We start from the raw sequence: 25,823 nt of genomic DNA, 5'->3' as shown, positions 1-25,823 counted from the left end.
CAGATTCCACCAGGACTAAGACTTCCTTTCAAAATCATTAGCACTGTCCCAAATTATTGTCCGGATTTCAGTAGGGAAGATGCCCTCTTCCCCTTCCCTTATAATTGAGGCAACAACTGTTTGCATCCAAAGCTGTGCCTGGATACAGCTGAAGGCAAAGGAGATGTTGTTTTGAGCAGTACCAAGAGCATCAATTCTCAGCTTGTGACCATTTACATTTGCCTTTTCCCAATTTGGTAAAATGTTTGATAATAACCACTGTTGTGTCCCCAGGGCTGTTAAAGAGGACTGCAGGGGTTGTTTCAATTTGGTCAGGTCTCTGGTGGTGGCAACCAATTCGTTCATTAATACCTCTGAATCAATGCTATTTAAAATTCCCAATCCTGTTCCCACAACACTGGTTATTTTTCTTGTTTGTTTCTTGAAAGAATCATCCTGGTTTTGCAACCAGGTTGTTTGTCCACACCAAGAAAAGGTGAACAAGCTGGCGGAATTACTGAGACATTGTTTTGCATTGTCAATTTGACTTCTTTAAAAGACCATGCCGAATTAAACAATATTTGCTGTTGGCCAGTTTTTCGAATTACATAGGATCCAATTTCAAAAATTTTCAGGCTCAGTATAACCGGTGGTTGGGTAGTAGGTGTTACAACATTGACATCAAGTTCTCCTTTATATTTTGTATTGTTTTTCCCACGCATAATTTTTTGGAAAAATTGTACAACAGTTCAACTTTGATTTTAAATTCTGAAAAAATTAAAAACAGGTATAAGGTCCTGTGCCGTAACTGTATACTTGTTCGATGAGGGATTCAGCAATTAATCTTCACGTTCCATGGCATTATTCTGTGAAAAGGAAACACAACAGAATCTGCCACAAAGAGGCAGGAGGTAAAAATGATGGAACTATGCAAACAGAAATTCTGTTAACTTCCCAATCATTTTGCTGCAAAGAAGGAAGCCACTCTGTATCTCCTTTGAACACAGCATAAGTGTCAGTGTAGTTGCAAACAAAGGAGGCACTCTGCACTTCAAGCTGGAAAACACCCCAAATAACCATCAGCGCTCCAAGCCAAGAGTCACCCCGTCCCCCGGCAATAATTTGCTCAGCAGAAGCATTAGTGAATGAAGAATTAGAGAACAAAGATTGTTTGGGGGAGAACGCAGAGGCTATTTCATTATTGAGTGAGGTTTGTCATCACTGTTGTCCAAGTTCTCACTTTCTGTTATTGACAGATTTTTTACAGTTCCTTCTATTACTGAGGATTTCCGGGCCACCCTGTCAGGGGGGACAGTCCCAGTAGTGGCTGTCTTCAAAAAATTCACTTCCTGAGAAGGTTTTTGAATTTTCTCTGAGGCAATTTGCAAGTTAGGGCTTTCTAGGTGGGAAATTATTTTCTGTTGCACATCCCTCACTTCTTCTTTTTCTTTTTCTCCTATCAATACATCATCTATGTATTGGTACACAGCTAGAGTGTCAGGTTTGGGTTTTTGGATTGGCCATACAGGGGAGTTTTGCAAGTCTTGTATAACCGGTTTGATCTGTACTTTGGCACCAGAGAGAAGAGGGTATTGTTTTACATTTACAGGTAATTGCATAGATGACTTATGACTTGCATGAGAATTGTATTTCATGTATAATTTGCAAGTAGGTAGCTTTGTGAATGTTTTTTAGGAGTTGGTCTGGGGTGCCAGTTATGGCTAGAGGATCACCTCTTTCTAGGGGGCTAAGTATCCCAGCCCAATAGGCTGCACGCTGTGTTAGAGACCATGGAACACGAGAGTTTCCAGTTGTTAAGAAAACTCCAGGCCCCCAGTACCCACTGGCTTCTTGTTCACTTAATTTAATTTGATCTCCTCCAGTGAGTGAAACTCTAAAGACATACTCGGTCTCAGATTCTTGTGGGAGGCGTGAGTATTCTTTCTTTAATTTGGCCAATTCAGTAGCAGTGTATGATATATCTTTGGAGGTTATGTGGGGGTCAAAATCCTCGTCGTTCAGGTATCTATATTCCGTTTTAACAAGAGGTCTCATTTTAGAGCAGCAATTTTCCCCACAATTTTGTATGTGTACTGGTTCTTTCTGTGGGTATATCTGGTTTATGTGATATGTTTCCTTTTCTTCTGTTTTATTAGTTGTATCTGCATGTTGTGAGGCATGTAATAGTTGTAGTAAATAGTTGTGATTTCTTTCCTGTTCTAGTTGGTTTTCCAGAGTTTTTACCTGATTTCTTTCCTCCTGTAATAGTTTTTGCAAAGCTTCCACCAGCTTTTGCAAGGAGTCTATCACTGCATTTTCCTCACTCACTCGTCTAAAAGGAGATTCTACAGCAGCTGAAAGACAAGCGCCTAGAACTCAGCAAAGTGCGGTCTTATTTTTCTTGCTGAGTTTGAATTTTGTTTCATGTTGCAAAGAATGTATCCTAACAATCACATTTTTTAAATTAAACCAATTACTGTGTGCCCTGTCTTCCCCCCCTTGGGAGAGTCTGGCACTAGTAAAGCATTAAATGAAGCTTTATCATTTGGAGACATTTTTATGAAGGGACTAAAACCACTCTCAGGGAGACTCATATAAAGTTACACAAAAAGCACAGCTGAAACTGTGAATCCCTTCTCTTCCCTGGAGCGGGTGAAGAGACACACTACTTGGGAGGTACTAACTTAACTACAAAAACCACTTGTCTCTTCGCAATCCCAAGTAGTCAAATACAATAATTATACAACAACTGTAACCTCTGAGTTATGATTATGTGCGAGGGGGAAAAACCACTTCAGGAAGGTAAACACTTGTCACCCGGACTTCTGCTGGGGACAACCCCCTGTCCTCCCTGGGTGGCTGAAAAGACCAAACCGCTTGGGAGGTTCTCTTTAGTTACACAATGGGTGTCTCCTCGACTACACCAAGCAGCAAAAAACGTGTGGGTGGGAAAAAACCACTTCAGGAAGGTAAACACTTGTCACCCGGACTTCTGCTGGGGACAATCCCCTGTCATCCCTGAGTGGCTGAGGAGACCAAACCACTTGGGAGGTTCTCTTTAGTTACACAATGGGCGTCTCCTCAACTACACCAAGGAGCAAACAACAAAAAACACAAGTCCCATCTTTTGCTCAGCTGAGATCTTTTCAAAAAAATTCTCTGACAACTGAAATGGAGTTGATTATACACCTGGGTCTGGGTGCAGATTGAGGGAAGAACCCAATACCACCTCCCTTGCTTTCTAACACTTTTCAGTCCTTACTGCACTGACAGGCTAGGTGCGGCTGAAATGGCACGGGTCTTCCCCTGGTACAAAGTGCACAGAAACCCCAACTCCCCCAGTATCGGGAATTCAATTGCCGACTACGCCGAAAAAATGTCACGGTCCGCCCAACTCAAGAGCGAGTCGCGACTGGTTCTTTTATGGATCTTAGAGCGCAAAAGACACAGCAGGGGACAAAACCAGTTTACTTCTACAGAAATGCACTTTATTTAGTGCCAACCAAAATGCGATAGTGGGACAGAGAGAGAGAGAGAGAGAGAAAGCAGGGTCGGGATTATAGCTACCAAGATGGGCAGACGAATCCTTGTGGAGCCAGCCAATAGATGTCTGTTGCCGTCTGGGGAGATCTCAGGGGTCTCCTCTGAGAAAGTCACTTTTACAGTCTTTTCCCAAAGCAAGTGGCTTCTGGCCAAAAGGTGGGAAGATTTATGGACTATTGTATGTGGAGCTCGTTACACTGGGGAACAGGTGGAAACAGGACGCTTCAAGGCACATCAGACCATCTTTGTCGTCATGAACACACGCAGGGCAGCCCATACTGACCAGTCCATTGTTCTTCCATCTGTGGGAGCTTGTTGAGTAAACGCCTGGTGACTAGTTGTCATGAGAAACCAGTCCTGGTAGGCATCACCTGTGGAACAGTCACTTGGCGTTCCTCCCATCACTGGCCAGCGCAGGCCTCAGGCGAGGGTCGTTGGGCAGAAACAGACGAGAGGCTCGGACAGACTCTCACAGCAGGACCAACAGCCGATTCCTGCCACAGACTTGTGTGGTCAGGACCAAGGGGAGGGAGGCGCGGCCTCTAACTGGGAGGGGGGACCGGAGGCCAGTCAGAGACCGAGTTTTCACCCTTTCCCTTATATGGTCAAGAAACCTCTAGAAAAGGGGCGGAGTAAGGCAAGCGTTGCCACCGCCTACCAAAAACCCAGAGGGTGGAACCCGACTAAAACATGCTGCATGATTTTTGATGGAGGTACACGGCAGTAGAAAAGATAACATCACTAAGCGATGTCCTTTAAAATCCATAAAACCTGTGCTGCCCAAAACTAATGAAACCTCTGAGTTTCTTTTAACAGGCTTACCGCTATGACCTCTTTATGTGCTCCAGTATTTTGCTGCTGTTAAGTCTACCATATGCCATCCAAGCAGAACCAAGCATCTGCCATTACCGACCCCAAGTCTGGACATTTCGTAACCTGCTTACAGGCACAACCATCGGACGTTCCGAAACCAATGCACCCTGCTGGACCGTACGTGCAGTTGACCAACGGAAAACTAGCTGATGCAACAAAATTGCTTCAATTCCCTCTTAAATCAACACCCTTGGGTTACAGCTCTTGTTTTCACCCTCATGGGACCAGTTATAGTTGTTATTTTTGCGTTAATGTTCGGACCATGTCTTTTTAATAAAATAGTTCAGTTTGTTAAAGCTCGTTGAGGTAAAATCTATATTATGCTTTTGGAAAAAAGACAGTTAACTTAAAACATTTCAGTCGCTCATTTCATTTGCCAGTTCAGCAAGTTGTACAACCCAGTTTCAGACTGCCCTTAATGTTTAACACAGTTCACGTTTTGCCGCACTTACACGTTTGTAAGTTTTTACTAACCCAAAGTTAACACAGCTGGAAATTTAATTGTTCATGGAGAGGGGGGAAATGCAGTTTGATATAAACCGTGCGGAAGATCGCGGGTGTAGGAGGAGGTAGGGCCCCTCCCTCTCCATAGCGTTGCTAAGTTATAGAACCATAAAAGGAAGTAACGCGGGCGCGCGGAGGTTACTTAAGAGCGCACACACGGAGAATAAACGCAATTCACCATTCACCATATTGGCGTGATGCGTGATCTGTCAGGCAAGGCTGTGAGCGCCGCCGTGGTCTCGCTCCTAACCAGGACTCACTAGCCTCAGTTGTAGGCAACAGTCCGAAAAGCTGCTATTGACTCCTAAAAATTGTAATTGACTCCCAAAATCTGCTATTGTCTACCAGAATCTGTTATTGACTCCTAAAAGTAGTTATTGACTCTCAAAAACTGCTATTGACTCCTAAAAATTGTTATTGACTCCTAAAAATTTTTTTTGACTTCCAAAATTTGCTATTGACTCTCAAAAACTGCTATTTACTCCTAAAAATTATTATTGGCTCCCAAAATCTGCCATTGACTCCGAAAAAGTGGTTTTGACTCCCAAAAATTTTTTCGACTTCCAAAAATTTTTTTCGACTTCCAAAAATTTTTATTGACTCCCAAAAATTTTTTTCGACTCCCAAAATCTGCTATTGACACCTAAAAATTCTTATTGAATCTCAAAATTTGCTATTGACTCCTAAAAGGGGTTATTGACTCCCTAAATTCTTTATTGACTCCCAAAATTTTTTTCGACTCCCAAAAAGTGTTTTTGACTACCTAAAACTTTTATTGACTCCCAAAATCTTCTACTGACGCCCAAAAATTGTTTTGACTCCCAAAAGGTGTTTTTTACTCCCAAAAGGTGTTATTGACTGCTAAAAATTGTTATTGACTCCCAAAATCTGCTATTGACTCCCAAAAATGTGTTATTGACTATCAAAAGGTTTTATTGACTCTGAAATCTGCTATTGACTCCCTGTTATGGGTTGATGTTTAGACGGGCTCCTCTCCTTGCTTCCCCCATGCAGCTGCCGGCCCCTCCCTCGGGCTGTTTTATCTAGGCTGGTGTTTTCCGGCTGGCTGCTGCTGTGCCTCGCTTCTTGGGCTGTCTTGCTCTCTGCCGTCCACTCAGCTGCACGCCCCCACCCCTTCCCCCCGGCTGCTTTGGCCGCTTTTCCCCTTCCCCCCCAGCTGTTTTGCCTGTGCCTCTGTTTTGGCTTCTCTTGTGCTTGCTTAGGTTTGTCTTGTGCTCGCTTTAGCTTGTCTTGGGCTTGCTTTGGCCTGCTCCCAGCTGCCCCTCCCCTTCTCTCCCTTCTCCTCGCTCCAGGGATTTCCACCGACTCCGGAGGACGAGGATCTGGACTTTGGGAACCACTGCTGGAGGCCATCTCGGGAGGCTCTGCCGCCCTCCTCAGCGAGGACCGGCCGGGTTCGTCTCATCTGGGTTTGGGCTGGGAAGTGTTTCTTTTGTATTTTTGTTAATAAAAAAAGGTTTTTTCCATTTTCCCCTGAAGAACAATTCTTTCTGAGCTCGGTGAAGGAAGGAATTGCAAAAAAAGAAAGGAGAAAGGGGGCCCTTTGGAGCTCTTTTTTCCCCCAAATTTGTCCTAAACTCGGACATACTTTTTGGTGCTCCGTGTGAAGAAAAGAACTCATGACCTTCAGATTATCAGCACCAGAAAAAGCGGAAAAGCCTTTTATCTAACAATATGTTGTTTTCAGCTGTTGGTATGGCTACGTCTCTTAAATCCATAATGTCTTTCGTTGTGGGAGCCTGTTTGTCTGTCTGCTCATTAGGTTTCTTTGAAGTTTTAATACCCTTCTGGTCATTGTGTTTGTTTACTCATCCAGAGATACCTCCGGACTTGTCTTTAATACGTACTTTTTGCATGAAAGGGATATTAATATAAATAGTCATTGGGCTAGGCTTGGTTGCAATGGCATAGAGGAGATTTATGAGAATGTTGGAATCTGCTTCAGGAATGTATAAATCATGGCTTGTGTTGTTTATTAGAGGAGAAGCAGGCAAAGCAGATTTCCTGCCTTTATTTCCTTTCCTCTCCTCTGAATCGTTTACATCTTTATTAGAAAATATTCAGATCTCCCTGAATATTAAGGACATTATTTTTCTGGCAGTTAATTTAGTAAGTCTTTGTTGCACCATTTGCAGTCTATATAGAATGAAGACCCAGATTTCTAAAGGGGCTGGGAAGACTCCTGATTTAGGAGTCAAGCTGGGCAGGAGGAATCTTGAGTGGAATGGCAAATGGGAGAAAATGGGCCAGATTTTAAAGGAATTTTCTGACCCTATAATCTGGGAATTCCCAACTGAAAAGATTCAGGATCCAATTGAGGTTGCAAGCTACTTAAAAGAGAAGTGCCAGGATGGTTCTAAAGAGAAAAGGATTATTACAATGAGCTGGGCCTTGGCACATGCATATTGCACCCTGCTAGCCACTATAGAGCAGGAGACAGAGGAAAGGGAACAGGGAGATAAATTATCTCCTATCCCAGTTAGGCAGGTTGTTGCCAACCCCCTAGGTCGAAACCTAGCAACTAAACTGGAGAATAAGCCCCAACCAATGGCTGTGGCCAGTATTACAAGAAGTGGGAAACGCACCAAGAAGACCGATCGGGCGGTGGATGATGATGATGATGATGATGCTGGAGAGGGACCCTCAACACCTCCTGATGTAAAATTAGGAGTCAAAACAACTGGTGGGAGAGCAGAGACCAATAATGAGTCCTTTTCCCTGAGAGATCTTTGTGGATTAAGAAAAGATTACACCCGGAAACCTGATGAATCTATAATCAGCTGGCTGGTTCGTCTCTGGGATGCGGCAGGTGAGGCTACAGTTTTGGATGGCTCTGAAGCGAGACATTTGGGGTCTCTGTCCCATGATCCTGTTATCGACCAGGGTGTGATGAGTGGGGCTAACCCTCAAAGCCTCTGGGCACGAGTCCTGGATAGTGTGGCACAAAGATATCTGTGTGCAGATGACCTGTATGTGCAGCAGACCCAATGGAAAACCATAGAGCAGGGGGTCCAACGCCTCAGGGAAATGGCAGTAGCAGAAATTATTTTTTCGGATGACATAACAACTAGAAATCCAGACCTGGTACCATGCACACCGGTGATGTGGAGAAAACTCGTGCGGCTCGGTCCACCTGAATACGCATCTGCCCTAGCCATAATGAAGAGAAATGAGGTGTATGAGACAGTACTCGATATGGCAAAAAAGCTTTGTGCATATGCGGATGCAGTACATGGCCCCATTCATGCTAGAATTGCAGCGGTGGAAACACGCTTGCAAGACTTAGAAGATACAAGAGAATCATTGGAAACTCAGGGAGGAGATTAAGGAGGACCTCCTCCAAATCTCAGCTGTACAGATGAGAAACCCTGATATCCAACGCAGACACTCCCCCAGTTGGGAGAGAGGGTACACTCCCCGAGCTGAGTTGTTGTTTTTCTTGCGGGATTCTGGAGACAACATGAGAAGATGGGATGGGAAGCTGTCATGGTCCGCCCAATTCAAGAGCGAGTCGCGTCTGGTTCTTTTATGACCTTAGAGTGCAAAAGACACAGCAGGGGACAAAACCAGTTTACTTCTACAGAAATGCACTTTATTTAGTGCCAACCAAAATGCGATAGTGGAACAGAGAGAGAGAGAGAGAGAGAAAGATGGGTCGGGATTATAGCTACCAAGACGGGCAGACAAATCCTCGGGGAGCCAGCCAATAGATGTCTGTTTCCTTCTGGGGAGATCTCAGGGGTCTCCTCTGAGAAAGTCACTTTTACAGTCTTTTCCCAAAGCAAGTGGCTTCTGGCCAAAAGGTGGGAAGATTTATGGACTATTGTATGTGGAGCTCGTTACACTGGGGAACAGGTGGAAACAGGACGCTTCAAGGCACATCAGACCATCTTTGTCATCATGAACACACGCGGGGCAGCCCATACCGACCAGTCCATTGTTCTTCCATCTGTAGGAGCTTGTTGAGTAAATGCCCCGTGACTAGTTGTCATGAGAAACCAGTCCTGGTAGGCATCACCTGCGGAACAGTCACTCCATCCCTGGCCAGCGCAGGCCTCAGGCGAGGCTCGTTGGGCAGAAACAGATGGGAGGTCAGACGGACTCTCATATCACCTTGTGACCAACGAGTGTCGCTGAGAAACTCCATCAGCATGATGTCATGACGTTGTAGCATCTTCAGGACCCGCCCTTGGTAGCACATCCCGAGAACAGGGAAAGGGAAAACAAAAAAAACGGGGATAAGAATGAAAAGGGAAAAGGAAAGGAAAAGGAAAAGGAGAAGGAAAAGGAAAATAATAGTAAAAAATAATCACAATAAAATTGATTAAAATGATTTTTCAAACAAATCACAATAATATTAGCTAAAATAACTTTTAAACAATCAAAATTAATTAATAAAATAACATCCAAACAATTAAAATTCAAACAATTGAAATTCAAACAATTAGAACAAAATCAATGAAATAACATTCAAACAATTAAAATTCTGACAATTAGAATTAAAACAAAATCAATGAAATAATATTCAAATAATTAAAATTAAAACAAATCAGTATCCATTATAATATGTTTTATGATTAAAACAATTATTTTCCAAAACCATTTTAATCAGAAGCTTAAAATTACTAAAACTGATCATAGCAATCATAACCAGTAACAAACAATTTTAATCAGTTTGCTTTTAAAGGCCTGACTTTCATTGCTCGTGTAATTTGTCTGGTGTCAATAACTTTAGGGGTATCTTTAGCAGATGGAGTAGTGATCAAATTATGTGCTTCCATTGTTGATGCCAATTGTGTCAACCATTTTACCATTCTCCAATTTAGGATGTAAAGAATGACTGACAAAACAAAACTGATCGAAACCAAAATCAAAAGCAAAACAACGGGATGACACCATTTGTTTAGGACGCCGGTAGCAGTAGGTGACCACCCAAAAAGAGTATCCCACCACCTGAGCTCAGCATCCCCTTTTACCCTTTCTAAAACCCAATGTATTTCTCTCACATCATGATGAACTGTCGCCAGGGTCTTCTGCTCATTTTTCTTGATTTTTTCCATGATCCCAATTAAGTCCTGGTGAAGCAACAATTGTTTAATCAAAGTGAGGTTCATCCCGATGGGAGCAGGCACTAACGGATGAATCAGTGTAAAATTGGATTGCAAAAGGTGATAAGACATAACCGGAGCAGTATAGGAAAAGTCACAGCCCATGATCGTGGTAAAATTACAAACACAAAAATTTAAATTGTTTTTTAGATCCACTGTTACATTTTCTGCAAACATTGAGTTGCAAGCAGTTCTTACACACACACATCCATTTCCTATGTACACCAGCACTGTTGCAGGAGTCTCATCAAGGTGTATTTCGAAATGACAGATATTTTGCTCTGTGTCTAAACAGAAGTCTTGGGCCACAATGGCGTTGCTTTCACAAATGAAACCCAGTTGCTCCCGAACAACACAAGTTTCCAAATTAACAGTTTGCCATTTCTTACCAATTTGATGGGCCCATTCTCTGTGCTCCAAAGGATAGAGAATAGTTCCATCGTGATTCAATCCTAATGCAATGATGGGTTATATCAAATGCACTGAAGCGTTGCATATTGTCAACACAAAGGCTGTGGCTGTGTTTGTGCTGGGGTTGTCGGTAAAGTTTACCAGATTCCACCAGGACTGAAACTTCCTTTCAAAATCATTAGCACTGTCCCAAATTATTGTCCGGATTTCAGTAGGGAAGATGCCCTCTTCCCCTTCCCTTATAATTGAGGCAACAACTGTTTGCATCCAAAGCTGTGCCTGGATACAGCTGAAGGCAAAGGAGATGTTGTTTTGAGCAGTACCAAGAGCATCAATTCTCAGCTTGTGACCATTTGCATTTGCCTTTTCCCAAATTGGTAAAATGTTTGATAATAACCACTGTTGTGTCCCCAGGGCTGTTAAAGAGGACTGCAGGGGTTGTTTCAATTTGGTCAGGTCTCTGGTGGTGGCAACCAATTCGTTCATTAATACCTCTGAGTCAATGCTATTTAAAATTCCCAATCCTGTTCCCACAACACTGGTTATTTTTCTTGTTTGTTTCTTGAAAGAATCATCCTGGTTTTGCAACCAGGTTGTTTGTCCACACCAAGAAAAGGTGAACAAGCTGGCGGAATTACTGAGACATTGTTTTGCATTGTCAATTTGACTTCTTTAAAAGACCATGCCGAATTAAACAATATTTGCTGTTGGCCAGTTTTTCGAATTACATAGGATCCAATTTCAAAAATTTTCAGGCTCAGTATAACCGGTGGTTGGGTAGTAGGTGTTCCAACATTGACATCAAGTTCTCCTTTATATTTTGTATTGTTTTTCCCACACATAATTTTTTTGGAAAAATTGTACAACAGTTCAACTTTGATTTTAAATTCTGAAAAAATTAAAAACAGGTATAAGGTCCTGTGCCGTAACTGTATACTGGTTCGATGAGGGATTCAGCAATTAATCTTCACGTTCCATGGCATTATTCTGTGAAAAGGAAACACAACAGAATCTGCCACAAAGAGGCAGGAGGTAAAAATGATGGAACTATGCAGACAGAAATTCTGTTAACTTCCCAATCATTTTGCTGCAAAGAAGGAAGCCACTCTGTATCTCCTTTGAACACAGCATAAGTGTCAGTGTAGTTGCAAACAAAGGAGGCACTCTGCACTTCAAGCTGGAAAACACCCCAAATAACCATCAGCGCTCCAAGCCAAGAGTCACCCCGTCCCCCAGCAATAATTTGCTCAGCAGAAGCATTAGTGAATGAAGAATTAGAGAACAAAGATTGTTTGGGGGAGAACGCAGAGGCTACTTTCATTATTGAGTGAGGTTTGTCATCACTGTTGTCCAAGTTCTCACTTTCTGTTATTGACAGATTTTTTACAGTTCCTTCTATTACTGAGGATTTCCGGGCCACCCTGTCAGGGGGGACAGTCCCAGTAGTGGCTGTCTTCAAAAAATTCACTTCCTGAGAAGGTTTTTGAATTTTCTCTGAGGCAATTTGCAAGTTAGGGCTTTCTAGGTGGGAAATTATTTTCTGTTGCACATCCCTCACTTCTTCTTTTTCTTTTTCTCCTATCAATACATCATCTATGTATTGGTACACAGCTAGAGTGTCAGGTTTGGGTTTTTGGATTGGCCATACAGGGGAGTTTTGCAAGTCTTGTATAACCGGTTTGATCTGTACTTTGGCACCAGAGAGAAGAGGGTATTGTTTTACATTTACAGGTAATTGCATAGATGACTTATGACTTGCATGAGAATTGTATTTCATGTATAATTTGCAAGTAGGTAGCTTTGTGAATGTTTTTTAGGAGTTGGTCTGGGGTGCCAGTTATGGCTAGAGGATCACCTCTTTCTAGGGGGCTAAGTCTCCCAGCCCAATAGGCTGCACGCTGTGTTAGAGACCATGGAACACGAGAGTTTCCAGTTGTTAAGAAAACTCCAGGCCCCCAGTACCCACTGGCTTCTTGTTCACTTAATTTAATTTGATCTCCTCCAGTGAGTGAAACTCTAAAGACATACTCGGTCTCAGATTCTTGTGGGAGGCGTGAGTATTCTTTCTTTAATTTGGCCAATTCAGTAGCAGTGTATGATATATCTTTGGAGGTTATGTGGGGGTCAAAATCCTCGTCGTTCAGGTATCTATATTCCGTTTTAACGAGAGGTCTCATTTTAGAGCAGCAATTTTCCCCACGATTTTGTATGTGTACTGGTTCTTTCTGTGGGTATATCTGGTTTATGTGATATGTTTCCTTTTCTTCTGTTTTATTAGGTGTATCTGCATGTTGTGAGGCATGTGATAGTTGTAGTAAATAGTTGTGATTTCTTTCCTGTTCTAGTTGGTTTTCCAGAGTTTTTACCTGATTTCTTTCCTCCTGTAATAGTTTTTGCAAAGCTTCCACCAGCTTTTGCAAGGAGTCTATCACTGCATTTTCCTCACTCACTCGTTTAAAACGAGATTCTACAGCAGCTGAAAGACAAGCGCCTAGAACTCAGCAAAGTGCGGTCTTATTTTTCTTGCTGAGTTTGAATTTTGTTTCATGTTGCAAAGAATGTATCCTAACAATCACATTTTTTAAATTAAACCAATTACTGTGTGCCCAGTCTTCCCCCCCTTGGGAGAGTCTGGCACTAGTAAAGCCTAAAATGAAGCTTTATCATTTTGAGACATTTTTATGAAGGGACTAAAACCACTCTCAGGGAGACTCATATAAAGTTACACAAAAAGCACAGCTGAAACTGTGAATCCCTGCTCTTCCCTGGAGCGGGTGAAGAGGCACACTACTTGGGAGGTACTAACTTAACTACAAAAACCACTTGTCTTTTCGCAATCCCAAGTAGTCAAATACAATAATTATACACCAACTGTAACCTCTGAGTTATGATTATGTGCGAGGGGGAAAAACCACTTCAGGAAGGTAAACATTTGTCACCCGGACTTCTGCTGGGGACAACCCCCTGTCCTCCCTGGGTGGCTGAGGAGACCAAACCGCTTGGGAGGTTCTCTTTAGTTACACAATGGGTGTCTCCTCGACTACACCAAGCAGCAAACAAGGTGTGGGTGGGAAAAAACCACTTCAGGAAGGTAAACACTCGTCACCCGGACTTCTGCTGGGGACAATCCCCTGTCATCCCTGAGTGGCTGAGGAGACCAAACCACTTGGGAGGTTCTCTTTAGTTACACAATGGGCGTCTCCTCGACTACACCAAGGAGCAAACAACAAAAAACACAAGTCCCATCTTTTGCTCAGCTGAGATCTTTTCAAAAAAATTCTCTGACAACTGAAATGGAGTTGATTATACACCTGGGTCTGGGTGCAGATTGCGGGAAGAACCCAATACCACCTCCCTTGCTTTCTAACACTTTTCAGTCCTTACTGCACTGACAGGCTAGGTGCGGCTGAAATGGCACGGGTCTTCCCCTGGTACAAAGTGCACAGAAACCCCAACTCCCCCAGTATCGGGAATTCAATTGCCGACTACGCCGAAAAAATGTCACGGTCCGCCCAACTCAAGAGCGAGTCGCGACTGGTTCTTTTATGGATCTTAGAGCGCAAAAGACACAGCAGGGGACAAAACCAGTTTACTTCTATAGAAATGCACTTTATTTAGTGCCAACCAAAATGCGATAGTGGGACAGAGAGAGAGAGAGAGAGAGAAAGGAGGGTCGGGATTATAGCTACCAAGATGGGCAGACGAATCCTTGTGGAGCCAGCCAATAGATGTCTGTTGCCATCTGGGGAGATCTCAGGGGTCTCCTCTGAGAAAGTCACTTTTACAGTCTTTTCCCAAAGCAAGTGGCTTCTGGCCAAAAGGTGGGAAGATTTATGAACTATTGTATGTGGAGCTAGTTACACTGGGGAACAGGTGGAAACAGGACGCTTCAAGGCACATCAGACCATCTTTGTCGTCATGAACACACGCAGGGCAGCCCATACTGACCAGTCCATTGTTCTTCCATCTGTGGGAGCTTGTTGAGTAAACGCCTCGTGACTAGTTGTCACGAGAAACCAGTCCTGGTAGGCATCACCTGCGGAACCGTCACTCCATCCCTGGCCAGAGCAGGCTCCAGGTGAGGGTTGTTGGGCAGAAACAGACGAGAGGCTTGGACGGACTCTCACAGCAGGACCAACAGCCGATTCCCGCCACAGACTTGCGTGGTCAGGACCAAGGGGAGGGAGGCGCGGCCTCTAACTGGGAGGGAGGACCGGAGGCCAGTCAGAGGCTGAGTTTTCAACCTTTCCCTTATATGGTCAAGAAACCTCTAGAAAAGGGGCGGAGTAAGGCAAGCGTTGCCACCGCCTACCAAAAACCCAGAAGGTGGAACTCGACTAAAACATGCCGCATGATTTTTGATGGAGGTACACGGCAGTAGAAAAAGATAACATCACTAAGCGATGTCCTTTAAAATCCATAAAACCTGTGCTGCCCAAAACTAATGAAACCTGAGTTTCTTTTAACAGGCTTACCGCTATGACCTCTTTATGTGCTCCAGTATTTTGCTGTTGTTAAGTCTACCATATGCCATCCAAGCAGAACCAAGCATCTGCCATTACCGACCCCAAGTCTGGACATTTCGTAACCTGCTTACAGGCACAACCATCGGACGTTCCGAAACCAATGCACCCTGCTGGACCGTACGTGCAGTTGACCAACGGAAAACTAGCTGCAGCAACAAAATTGCTTCAATTCCCTCTTAAATCAACACCCTTGGGTTACAGCTCTTGTTTTCACCCTCATGGGACCAGTTATAGTTGTTATTTTTGCGTTAATGTTCGGACCATGTCTTTTTAATAAAATAGTTCAGTTTGTTAAAGCTCGTTGAGGTAAAATTTATATTATGCTTTTAGAAAAAAGACAGTTAACTTAAAACATTTCAGTCGCTCATTTCATTTGCCAGTTCAGCAAGTTGTACAACCCAGTTTCAGACTGCCCTTAATGTTTAACACAGTTCACGTTTTGCCGCACTTACACGTTTGTAAGTTTTTACTAACCCAAAGTTAACACAGCTGGAAATTTAATTGTTCATGGAGAGGGGGGAAATGCAGTTAGACATAAACCGTGCGGAAGATCGCGGGTGTAGGAGGAGGTATGGCCCCTCCCTCTCCATAGCGTTGCTAAGTTATAGAACCATAAAAGGAAGTAATGCGGGCACGCGGAGGTTACTTAAGAGCGCACACACGGAGAATAAACGCAATTCACCATTCACCATATTGGCGTGATGCGTGATCTGTCAGGCAAGGCTGTGAGTGCCGTCGTGGTCTCGCTCCTAACCAGGACTCACTAGCCTCAGTTGTAGGCAACAGTCCGAAAAGCTGCTATTGACTCCTAAAAATTGTAATTGACTCCCAAAATCTGCTATTGTCTACCAGAATCTGTTATTGACTCCTAAAAGTAGTTATTGACTCTCAAAAACTGCTATTGACTCCTAAAAATTGTTATTGACTCCTAAAAATTTTTTTTGACTTCCAAAATTTGCTATTGACTCTCAAAAACTGCTATTTACTCCTAAAAATTATTATTGACTCCCAAAATCTGCCATTGACTCCGAAAAAGTGGCTTTGACTTCCAAAAATTTTTTTCGACTTCCAAAAATTTTTTTCGACTTCCAAAAATTTTTATTGACTCCCTGAATTCTTTTTTGACTCCCAAAATTTTTTTGACCCCCAAAAATTGTTATTGACTCCCAAAAATTTTTTTCGACTCCCAAAATCTGCTATTGACACCTAAAAATTCTTATTGACTTCCAAAAATTTTTATTGAATCTCAAAATTTGCTATTGACTCCTAAAAGGGGTTATTGACTCCCTAAATTCTTTATTGACTCCCAAAAATTTTTTTCGACTCCCAAAATTTGCTATTGACTCCCAAAAAGTGTTTTTGACTACCTAAAACTTTTATTGACTCCCAAAATTTGCTATTGACTCCCAAAAATATTTATTGACTCTCAAAATCTTCTACTGACGCCCAAAAATTGTTTTTGACTCCCAAAAATTGTTTTTGACTCCCAAAAGGTGTTTTTTAATCCCAAAAGGTGTTATTGACTGCTAAAAATTGTTATTGACTCCCAAAATCTGCTATTGACTCCCAAAAATGTGTTATTGACTATCAAAAGGTGTTATTGGCTCTGAAATCTGCTATTGACTCCCTGTTATGGGTTGATGTTTAGACTGGCTCCTCTCCTTGCTTCCCCCATGCAGCTGCCGGCCCCTCCCTCGGGCTGTTTTATCTAGGCTGGTGTTTTCCGGCTGGCTGCTGCTGTGCCTCGCTTCTTGGGCTGTCTTGCTCTCTGCCGTCCGCTCAGCTGCACCCCCCCACCCCTTCCCCCCGGCTGCTTTGGCCGCTTTTCCCCTTTCTCCCCAGCTGTTTTGCCTGTGCCTCTGTTTTGGCTTGTCTTGTGCTCGCTTAGGTTTGTCTTGTGCTCGCTTTAGCTTGTCTTGGGCTTGCTTTGGCCTGCTCCCAGCTGCCCCTCCCCCTCTCTCCCTTCTCCTCGCTCCAGGGATTTGCACCGACTCCGGAGGACGAGGATCTGGACTTTGGGAACCACTGCTGGAGGTCATCTCGGGAGGCTCTGCCGCCCTCCTCGGCGAGGACCGGCCGGGTTCGTCTCATCTGGGTTTGGGCTGGAAAGTGTTTCTTTTGTATTTTTGTTAATAAAAAAAGGTTTTTTCCATTTTCCCCTGAAGAACAATTCTTTCTGAGCTCGATGAAGGAAGGAATTGCAAAAAAAGAAAGGAGAAAGGGAGCCCTTTGGAGCTCTTTTTTCCCCCAAATTTGTCCTAAACTCGGACATACTTTTTGGTGCCCCGTGTGAAGAAAAGAACTCATGACCTTAAGATTACCAGCACCAGAAAAAGCGGAAAAACCTTTTATCTAACAATATGTTGTTTTCAGCTGTTGGTATGGCTGCGTCTCTTAAATCCATAATGTCTTTCGTTGTGGGAGCCTGTTTGTCTGTCTGCTCGTTAGGTTTCTTTGAAGTTTTAATACCTTTGTGGTCATTGGGTTTGTTTACTCATCTGGAGATAGCTCCGGCCTTGTCTTTAATACGTAGTTTTTGCATGAAAGGGATATTAATATAAATAGTCATTGGGCTAGGCTTGGTTGCAATGGCATAGAGGAGATTTATGAGAATGTTGGAATCTACTTCAGGAATGTATAAGTCATGGCTTGTGTTGTTTATTAGAGGAGAAGCAGGCAAAGCAGATTTCCTGCCTTTATTTCCTTTCCTCTCCTCTGAATCGGTTACATCTTTATTAGAAAATATTCAGATCTCCCTGAATATTAAGGACATTATTTTTCTGGCAGTTAATTTAGTAAGTCTTTGTTGCACCATTTGCAGTCTATATAGAATGAAGGCCGAGATTTCTAAAGGGGCTGGGAAGACTCCTGATTTAGGAGTCAAGCTGGGCAGGAGGAATCTTGAATGGAATGGCAAATGGGAGAAAATGGGCCAGATTTTAAAGGAATTTTCTGACCCTATAATCTGGGAATTCCCAACTGAAAAGATTCAGGATCCAATCGAGGTTGCAAGCTACTTAAAAGAGAAGTGCCAGGATGGTTCTAAAGAGAAAAGGATTATTACAATGAGCTGGGCCCTGGCACATGCATATTGCACCCTGCTAGACACTATAGAGCAGGAGACAGAGGAAAGGGAACAGGGAGATAAATTATCTCCTATCCCAGTTAGGCAGGTTGTTGCCAACCCCCTAGGTCGAAACCTAGCAACTAAACTGGAGAATAAGCCCTAACCAATGGCTGTGGCTACCAGTACAAGAAGTGGGAAACGCACCAAGAAGACCAATCGGGCGGTGGATGATGATGATGATGATGATGCTGGAGAGGGACCCTCAACATCTCCTGATGTAAAATTAGGAGTCAAAACAACTGGTGGGAGAGCAGAGACCAATAATGAGTCCTTTTCCCTGAGAGATCTTTGTGGATTAAGAAAAGATTACACCCGGAAACCTGATGAATCTATTATCAGCTGGCTGGTTCGTCTCTGGGATGCGGCAGGTGAGGCTACAGTTTTGGATGGCTCTGAAGCGAGACATTTGGGGTCTCTGTCCCATGATCCTGTTATCGACCAGGGTGTGATGAGTGGGGCTAACCCTCAAAGCCTCTGGGCACGAGTCCTGGATAGTGTGGCACAAAGATATCTGTGTGCAGATGACCTGTATGTGCAGCAGACCCAATGGAAAACCATAGAGCAGGGGGTCCAACGCCTCAGGGAAATGGCAGTAGCAGAAATTATTTTTTCGGATGACATAACAACTAGAAATCCAGACCTGGTACCATGCACACCGGTGATGTGGAGAAAACTCGTGCGGCTCGGTCCACCTGAATACGCATCTGCCCTAGCCATAATGAAGAGAAATGAGGTGTATGAGACAGTACTCGATATGGCAAAAAAGCTTCGTACATATGCGGATGCAGTACATGGCCCCATTCATGCTAGAATTGCAGCGGTGGAAACACGCTTGCAAGACTTAGAAGATACAAGAGAATCATTGGAAACTCAGGGAGGAGATTAAGGAGGACCTCCTCCAAATCTCAGCTGTACAGATGAGAAACCCTGATATCCAACGCAGGCACTCCCCCAGTTGGGAGAGAGGGTACACTCCCCGAGCTGAGTTGTTGTTTTTCTTGCGGGATTCTGGAGACAACATGAGAAGATGGGATGGGAAGCTGTCACGGTCCGCCCAATTCAAGAGCGAGTTGCGCCTGGTTCTTTTATGATCTTAGAGCGCAAAAGACACAGCAGGGGACAAAACCAGTTTACTTCTATAGAAATGCACTTTATTTAGTGCCAACCAAAATGCGATAGTGGAACAGAGAGAGAGAGAGAGAGAGAAAGATGGGTCGGGATTATAGCTACCAAGACGGGCAGACAAATCCTCGGGGAGCCAGCCAATAGATGTCTGTTTCCTTCTGGGGAGATCTCAGGGGTCTCCTCTGAGAAAGTCACTTTTACAGTCTTTTCCCAAAGCAAGTGGCTTCTGGCCAAAAGGTGGGAAGATTTATGGACTATTGTATGTGGAGCTCGTTACACTGGGGAACAGGTGGAAACAGGACGCTTCAAGGCACATCAGACCATCTTTGTCGTCCTGAACACATGCAGGGCAGCCCATACCGACCAGTCCATTGTTCTTCCATCTGTAGGAGCTTGTTGAGTAAATGCCCCGTGACTAGTTGTCATGAGAAACCAGTCCTGGTAGGCATCACCTGCGGAACAGTCACTCCATCCCTGGCCAGCGCAGGCCTCAGGCGAGGGTCGTTGGGCAGAAACAGACGAGAGGCTCGGACAGACTCTCGGACAGACTGTTGGCAGGACCAACAGCCGATTCCTGCCACAGACTTGCGTGGTCAGGACCAAGGGGAGGGAGGCGCGGCCTCTAACTGGGAGGGGGGACCGGAGGCCAGTCAGAGACCGAGTTTTCAACCTTTCCCTTATATGGTCAAGAAACCTCTAGAAAAGGGGCGGAGTAAGGCAAGCGTTGCCACCGCCTACCAAAAACCCAGAGGGTGGAACAAGACTAAAACATGCCGCATGATTTTTGATGGAGGTACACGGCAGTAGAAAAGATAACATCACTAAGCGATGTCCTTTAAAATCCATAAAACCTGTGCTGCCCAAAACTAATGAAACCTGAGTTCTTTTAACAGGCTTACCGCTATGACCTCTTTATGTGCTCCAGTATTTTGCTACTGTTAAGTCTACCATATGCCATCCAAGCAGAACCAAGCATCTGCCATTACCGACCCCAAGTCTGGACATTTCGTAACCTGCTTACAGGCACAACCATCGGACGTTCCGAAACCAATGCACCCTGCTGGACCGTACGTGCAGTTGACCAACGGAAAACTAGCTGCAGCAACAAAATTGCTTCAATTCCCTCTTAAATCAACACCCTTGGGTTACAGCTCTTGTTTTCACCCTCATGGGACCAGTTATAGTTGTTATTTTTGCGTTAATGTTCGGACCATGTCTTTTTAATAAAATAGTTCAGTTTGTTAAAGCTCGTTGAGGTAAAATCTATATTATGCTTTTAGAAAAAAGACAGTTAACTTAAAACATTTCAGTCGCTCATTTCATTTGCCAGTTCAGCAAGTTGTACAACCCAGTTTCAGACCACCCTTAATGTTTAACACAGTTCACGTTTTGCCGCACTTACACGTTTGTAAGTGTTTACTAACCCAAAGTTAACACAGCTGGAAATTTAATTGTTCATGGAGAGGGGGGAAATGCAGTTAGACATAAACCGTGCGGAAGATCGCGGGTGTAGGAGGAGGTATGGCCCCTCCCTCTCCATAGCGTTGCTAAGTTATAGAACCATAAAAGGAAGTAATGCGGGCGCGCGGAGGTTACTTAAGAGCGCGCACACGGAGAATAAACGCAATTCACCATTCACCATATTGGCGTGATTCGTGATCTGTCAGGCAAGGCTGTGAGCGCTGCCGTGGTCTCGCTCCTAACCAGAACTCACTAGTCTCAGTTGTAGGCAACAGTCCGAAAAGCTGCTATTGACTCCTAAAAATTGTTATTGACTCCCAAAATCTGCTATTGTCTACCAGAATCTGTTATTGACTCCAAAAAGTAGTTATGGACTCTCAAAAACTGCCATTGACTCCAAAAAAGTGGTTTTGACTCCCAAAAATTTTTTTCGACTTCGAAAAATTTTTTTCGACTTCCAAAAATTTTTTCGACTCTCAAAATCTGCTATTGACACCTAAAAATTCTTATTGACTCCTTAAATTCTTTATTGTCTCCCAAAATTTGCTATTGACTCCTAAAAGGGGTTATTGACTCCCTAAATTCTTTATTGACTCCCTAAAATTTTTTTCGACTTCCAAAATTTGCTATTGACTCCCAAAAAGTGTTTTTGACTCCCTAAAATTTGCTATTGACTTTCTAAAATTTGCTAGTGACTCCCAAAATTTCCTATTGACTCCCTAAATTCTTTACTGACCCCCAAAAATTTTTTTTACTCCCAAAATTTGCTTTTGTCTCCCTAAATTCTTTATTGACTCCCAAAAAGTGTTTTTGACTCCTTAAAATTTTTATTGACTCCCAAAAATTTTTTTTGACTCCCTAAAAGTGTTATTGACTCCCAAAATTAGCAATTGACTCACAAAAGTTTTTTTTTACTCCCAAAATGTGTTTTTGACTCCCTTAAATTTGTATTGACGCCCAAAAAGTGTTTTTGACTCCCTAAATTCTTTATTGACTCCCAAAAAGTCTTTTTGACTCCCTAAATTCTTTATTGACTCCCAAAAATTTTTTTCCACTCCCAAAAAGTTTTTGTGACTCCCTAAAGTTTTTATTGACTCCCTAAATTCTTTATTGACTCCTAAAATTTGCTATTCACTCCCAAAAATAGTTATTGACTCTCAAAATCTTCTACTGACGCCCAAAAATTGTTTTTGACTCCCAAAATTTGCTATTGACTCTCAAAAGGTGTTTATTACTCCAAAAGGTGTTTTTGACTCCTAAAAATTGTTATTGACTCCCAAAAATTGTTATTGACTATCAAAAGGTGTTATTGACTCTCAAATCTGCTATTGACTCCCTGTTATGGGTTGATGTTTAGACTGGCTCCTCTCCTTGCTTCCCCCATGCAGCTGCCGGCCCCTCCCTCGGGCTGTTTTATCTAGGCTGGTGTTTTCCGGCTGGCTGCTGCTGTGCCTCGCTTCTTGGGCTGTCTTGCTCTCTGCCGTCCGCTCAGCTGCACCCCCCCACCCCTTCCCCCCGGCTGCTTTGGCCGCTTTTCCCCTTCCCCCCAGCTGTTTTGCCTGCGCCCCTGTTTTGGCTTGTCTTGTGCTCGCTTAGGTTTGTCTTGTGCTCGCTTTAGCTTGTCTTGGGCTTGCTTTGGCCTGCTCCCAGCTGCCCCTTCCCTTCTCTCCCTTCTCCTCGCTCCAGGGATTTGCACCGACTCCGGAGGACGAGGATCTGGACTTTGGGAACCACTGCTGGAGGTCGTCTCGGGAGGCTCTGCCGCACTCCTCGGCGAGGACCGGCCAGGTTCGTCTCATCTGGGTTTGGGCTGGGAAGTGTTTCTTTTGTATTTTTGTTAATAAAAAAAGGTTTTTTCCATTTTCCCCTGAAGAACAATTCTTTCTGAGCTCGGTGAAGGAAGGAATTGCAAAAAAAGAAAGGAGAAAGGGGGCCCTTTGGAGCTCTTTTTTTCCCCAAATTTGTCCTAAACTCGGACATACTTTATGGTGCCCAGTGTGAGGAAATGTACTCACGACCTTCAGATTATCAGCACCAGAAAAAGCGGAAAAAACTTTTATCTAATAATATGTGGCTTTCAGCTGTTTGTATGGCTACGTCTCTTAAATCCATAATGTCTTTCGTTGTGGGAGCCTGTTTGTATGTCTGCTCGTTAGGTTTCTTTGAAGTTTTAATACATTTGTGGTCATTGGGTTTGTTTATTCATCTGGAGATAGCTCCGGTGTTGTCTTTAATACGAAGATTTTGCATGAAAGGGATATTAACAAAAGTACTCATCGGGCTAGGCTTGGTTTCAATGGCATGCAGGAGATTTATAAGAATGTTGGAATCTGCTTCAGGAATGTATAAATCATGGCTTGTGTTATTTATTGGAGGAGAAGCAGGCAAAGCAGATTTCCTGCCTTTATTTCCCTTCCTCTCCTCTGAATTGGTTGCATCTTTATTAGAAAACATTCCGATCTCCCTGATATTAAGGACATTATTTTTCTGGCAGTTAATTTAGTAAGTCTTTGTTGCACCATTTGCAGTCTATATAAAATGTAGGCCGAGATTTCTAAAGGGGCTGGGAAGACTCCTGATTTAGGAGTCAAGCTGGGCAGGAGGAATCTTGAATGGAATGGCAAATGGGAGAAAATGGGCCGGACAGACTTTAAAGGAATTTTCTGACCCCATAATCTGGGAATTCCCAACTGAAAAGATTCAGGATCCAATTGAGGTTGCAAGCTACTTAAAAGAGAAGTGCCAGGATGGTTCTAAAGAGAAAAGGATTATTACAGTGAGCTGGGCCCTGGCACATGCATATTGCACCCTGCTAGACACTATAGAGCAGGAGACAGAGGAAAGGGAACAGGGAGATAAATTATCTCCTATCCCAGTTAGGCAGGTTGTTGCCAACCCCCTAGGCAGAAACCCAGCAACTAAACTGGAGAATAAGTCCTAACCAATGGGTATGGCTACCAGTACAAGAAGTGGGAAACGCACCAAGAAGACCGATTGGGCGGTGGATGATGATGTTGATGATGATGCTGGAGAGGGACCCTCAACACCTCCTAATGTAAAATTAGGAGTCAAAACAACTGGTGGGAGAGCAGAGACCAATTATGAGTCCTTTTCCCTGAAGGATCTTTATGCATTAAGAAAAGATTACACCCGGAGACCTGATGAATCTATTATCAGCTGGCTAGTTCGTCTCTGGGATGCGACACGTGAGGCTACAATTTTGGATGGCTCTGAAGCGAGACATTTCGAGTCTCTGTCCCATGATCCTGTTATCGACTAGGGTGTGATGAGTGGGGCTAACCCTCAAAGCCTCTGGGCACGGGTCCTGGATAGCGTGGCACAAAGATATCTGTGTGCAGATGACCTGTATGTGCAGCAGACCCGATGGAAAACCATAGAGCAGGGGGTCCAACGCCTCAGGGAAATGGCAGTAGCAGAAATTATTTTTTCGGATGACGTAACAACTAGAAATCCAGACCTGGTACCATGCACAATGGTGATGTGGAGAAAACTCGTGCGGCTTGGGCCACCTGAATATGCGTCTGCCCTAGCGATAATGAAGAGAGATGTGGTGTATGAGACAGTACTCGATATGGCAAAGAAGCTTCGTGCATATGCAGATGCAGTACATGGCCCGAGTCATGCTAGAATCGCAGCGGTGGAAACACGCTTGCTAGACTTAGAAGATAAAATAGAGAAAAATCATCGGAGACTCAGGGAGGAGATTAAGGAGGACCTCCTCCAAATCTCAGCTGTACAGATTAGAAACCCTGATACCCAACACAGACGTTCCCCCAGTTGGGAGAGGAGGTACACTCCCCGAGCTGAATTGTGGTTTTTCTTAAGGGATTCTGGAGAGAACATGAGAAGATGGGATGGGAAGCCTACGGCTGCTCTGGCACAATGAGTGCAGGATTTGAAGGAAGGAAAAATTGAAAGAGGAAGTTCCACCAAAAGGAGAGCCGCTCCTGTTTCTCGCAGCCAAAGTGCCGAATGTGATAGTGATAATGACATGTCTGATCCTCTTGAGGGAACTTCTAAGAGGTATGCTCCAGAAAAAAAGGAGCAACAGGCTTAGAGGGGCCCTGCCTCTAGCCAGGGTGAGGCGAGGGAGAACCGTGTTTTTTGCACCATGTGGATTCGATGGCCTGGCACTTCGAAACCACGGAAATATAAAGCTTTAGTGGACACAGGTGCACAGTGTACCATACTTCCATCAAGACACGTGGGAGCAGAATCTGTTTCAATTGCTGGCGTGACAGGTGGATCGCAGGACTTCACCCTGGTGGAAGCGGAAGTGAGTTTAACTGGAAAGGATTGGAAGAAACATTTTATTGCGACTGGTCCAGAGGCCCCATGTATTTTGGGCATAGATTACCTTCGGAGCGAGTATTTTAAGGACCCAAAAAGACTAAGATGGTGTTGGGGGTTGAGTGGTTTTTTTTTATTACTGTGTCAATTGAAAGAATTTTTCCCATTATCATGCCAATGGAGCTGGCCGGGTTACACCCAGAGTCTCTGATGAGTCCAGACAAAATGGGTAGGTGGGAACGGCTCTCGGAGGGGCCTCTGAGGCTTCCGGGAGGGGACTCGTGTTTCCGGCGAGCTCGGAGGAGGATGCCCCCTGGGATCTTCAGCCCTCGCGGCCGGAGCACAGGAGAGCCAGACCCTCTGCGATCACCTGCCCTGCATCTGCCCCGTTCCAGCCTCCTGCCTCTGCGGACACAGCTGATCACCCGGACACAAACGGTGAGCAAGGAGCCACCACTCCAGCCCGTTCCCACCCGAGACCGGCGTGGCCTCTGACTCTCCCCCCCCCCCCCCCCCACCTCCTGCCTCCTTTCCCGTCTGCCCTCGGCAGCTCTGGGCTGTGGACTAAGGACAGAAACAGCGTGCTTGCATCTGAAGGGACTGACACCAAGTTATCTATTCTGTTCTGTTAGCAATTTTAACAACTGCTGTTGTTTTCTACTTGTACATTTAGATATATTAGTAAAAGAGCTGTTATTCCCACCCCCTTATCTCTGCCTCAGAGTCCTTGATTCAAACAATTATAATACTTGGGGGGAGTGGAACCAAAATCTCTGATTCAAAGGGAAACTTCTGTCCTTACTGGCAGACACCTGTCCTTTCAAACCAGGACAG

Source organism: Erithacus rubecula (assembly GCF_903797595.1).
Source record: "Erithacus rubecula genome assembly, chromosome: 6".
NCBI classification, from domain to species: domain Eukaryota; kingdom Metazoa; phylum Chordata; class Aves; order Passeriformes; family Muscicapidae; genus Erithacus; species Erithacus rubecula.
The sequence above is the reverse complement of the archived record's forward strand: the minus strand, read 5'-3'. Positions refer to the sequence as shown.